Source organism: Mangifera indica, chromosome 9, assembly GCF_011075055.1.
Source record: "Mangifera indica cultivar Alphonso chromosome 9, CATAS_Mindica_2.1, whole genome shotgun sequence".
Classification (NCBI taxonomy): Eukaryota; Viridiplantae; Streptophyta; class Magnoliopsida; order Sapindales; family Anacardiaceae; genus Mangifera; species Mangifera indica.
The window spans coordinates 3,952,063-3,955,542 of NC_058145.1; positions in this window are offsets into that span (position 1 = coordinate 3,952,063).

Consider the following 3,480-nt stretch of genomic DNA (forward strand, 5'->3'; position numbering starts at 1 on the left):
ATCATCAAACTTGATTTCTATTTCTACTAACTAATTAAGAATCCCTTGAAAGTTATTCAAGTGATCAATCAAGGTGGCATCTTCTTCATACCTCAACACCATCATCTATTTAATTAAAAACAACTTATTATTTCTATTTTTTTTAGCATAAAGTTGTTCAAGCTTTGTCCATAATGTGCATGCATGTGTCTCACCGTTGGCATGATTCAAAGTATTGTCATCAACCTATTGTTTGATGTAACCACAAACTTGCCCATGAAATAAGTTCCATTGTTCCTTGGATTTATCTTTTGGCTTCTCAGAACTAATTACTGGCAAATAATAATCTTTCACATATAAAAGGTCTTCCATCTTACTTTCCATACATGGTAATTTAAGCCAATAAGGGTAACCATTCTACTTGTATTTGCTTCCATCATTCAATGCAAAACAACAAGATTCAATAACTTGAGGCTTTGATACCATGTTGTTGGGAGAAGCCATACAATGATACAGCCCAATTGTAAATTCATACAATCAATCAATACTCAATGGAGTAATTTTCTCCCAATTTGTGTGAACCCAAAAATACAAAAGCAAACAAAAACAAGCAGCACAAAACAAAAGCAATTTTAATGTGCAAACCTCATCAATGTAAGAGAGGAAAAGCCACAAGGTTGTAGCCTGTGGTCCACCCAAAAATTTTCCACTATCAATAAGATTGGGTACAAATCTCTTCAGTTAAAACTAAACACAAAAATCCATGACTCCTAAAGAACAAATCTTCCTGGCAAATGCAACAAGTTTTTGCAACAAATACAGAAATGTCTCACAAAAACAAAGGTGTGTTTAAGGGTTGAAAGATAACTTTTCAGAACTCCAAATCCGATCTCCACCGTTCATAATGATGATCAATGAGTTCTAAATATGCTTATAAAATTTCAATTCAATCGGACCATGGATTGACCTTGGTCAAGCTATTGATCAAACATGAATGAAATGTTCTTACCCAAAAAAATATGCACATTTCCTCTCTGTTTATTGCTATAAAAACCAATTCTACCACCTACTTGCTCCCTTAAACTTTTGAGATTTTAATCTCTTAACTGGTTGTCAAGATTACCAATTTAGCCTTCCTCTAAGTGAAAAAAAAAAAAAAAAAAACTGACTTGGGTTTCACTTTTAATAAGTGAACTTTGAGTCATCCTTCACATGGAGGGAAATCCAACCTAATAATTTTAATGTGGTTTGAATCGATGATCGGAATGCCTACGTGCATGGTATTGTTATTACTAGAGATGTATTACAACAAAATTGAAAATTTTTAAGTAAAACTCAAAATTAAAAAATTTTGAGTAAATAATTTTTTATGGCAAATTGGTATTATATTTTCACATATAATTATAATACAGTTTTGTAAAAGAACAATATATTTTCAATAAATATTATAATTGAGAATGGATAGCTTCAGCCCATCAATTATTCAAATTAAAGACTGTCTTTGATCCAATAGTGACTATGTTTACTATTCTTAATAGTGTGTATAATTCAATTTAAATTATAAAGTTAAATTGAGTTATTAAAAAATTATGATTTCATTTGGTTTGATTTATAAAATGATTTATTTTGAGTGTATAAATTTTGGAAAAATGGTTTATGGCTTGGGTTGCGGTTTGGCAATATCCAAATGAAACCTTAAACCATTTTTTTTTTAAGTACATATAAGTAAAATAACTATTCCCACTAAAACTTTGATGAAATGACAAATTTCCACATTTGAGTTCAATAAAAAATCATTTTCCTACTCATATGTAAAATTTATTAATTTTTCATAAATTTGTTGAAAAGAAGAAAAAAACCAATAAGCTAAATAACGCTTTGTCAGCAAATTTTTGTTAAATAATTTTTTTGTATCCCTAATTTATATTAATTTCAATTAAAAATAAAAAAAATTATAAGTACAAGTATATATTGGGTGTCAATAATAGATAGTCATATATTTAGAGTGAATTGTAAATTTTGAAAATTTTGCAAGTGCTAATGTCACATGTTTATGTTATGTCCTAAATAACTATAATTTAATTATTATTTATCAAGTAGAAATATTTCAAAGGGAATTACTTTTAATAGATTCAAACTGTAATTTTAATCGAGTTAAATCATATTTTTTTAGTTTGATTTGATTTGGCTTGAAACCTGAAATAATTTGGTTTGGTTCATTTGAAAATTTTTTCATACTGTTTTGATTTTTTTTTTTTTTACCAATTTAGTTTGAAAAAGTTTTTAAACCACACAAAATCGAAATTTGCACACCTCGATAGATACTTGAACCTTTAAGACTACAGAACTTAAAAGGGCATGACCTGCCTTGGTAAAGCCCACAAAACACACAAGTTGATATGTCAAAAACTCACAAAGGCATGACTCAAGAAACAATTGGCCTTGTCCTAGATCTTACTCTTAAATAAGTCTTGACACGATATGACCTATAAGCTTGATAGACTGTGCCATATTAGGTCTGGCACTATGAACAAACATATCTATTTAGGAATTTTTCCTTGTTATTTATGTGATAATAGCAAGGATTTAAAGATCGGACCATGAACTAGTATTAGAGAGAAGTAATATAAAGAGCAGAACCGCTTTAGACTAAAAATCGAGTTGGACTACGAGTGAACCATTGGTTCACACCTAAACCGTGGTCCAACCTAGTTCAGGCGATTCCTAGTTCAAGTTTTAATATAAACATAAACCTTTTTTTTTCCTTCTTCCATGTAGTTCATGCAACGCAGAAGCTAGAAGCAAAACTACAGGTTGACAACTTTCTCCAACTTCACAAATTCAAAGTGTCGTTGATTCATTTTTTGTCGACGACGGTTTGAAGACATGTGCCGACGACGACGATGATGCCAATGGGTATTGGTTTTGATCGGAGGCTCACACGACAACAATATTCATGGCTATATTTGCAACCATTCACGATGACTTCTCATGCTCAGATGACGACTAACAATAACGAATTCTCATTGTTGCTATGATCGATGATTGTACTTCAACAGTAATGACGACAGGTTGGTTGCTTATAAGGCTTTGTAACCTTTTTCTTTAAGTTTTGAAGTTTAAAATTCAAACTTTGTTTTTAAATTTTGAAGTTTAGACTTTGAACTCATCCTGGTACAATACATGTTGAGATAAGCACAATGTTTTTTAAATTTGTTTCTTTTGATAATTTGATCAAATGTGCATAGCAAGTCAACGTTGCCATATTTTTAACTTTAACTTAATAGGTTTTGGCTTTTAGTGCCTGTCAATTTGTGTTATGGCTTTTGGTGTTTAGTAATAGGTCAATTTGTTATTGCTGATTTGTAATTGATTTATTGTTAATTTGTAATTTACCTATTGTTATTGATTTTGTAATTTTATGCTACAAATTTGAAATTTTATTATGTATTTGTATTGGATGTCTGGACTGGATGTATTTCATTTGTAATAGGGTTAATT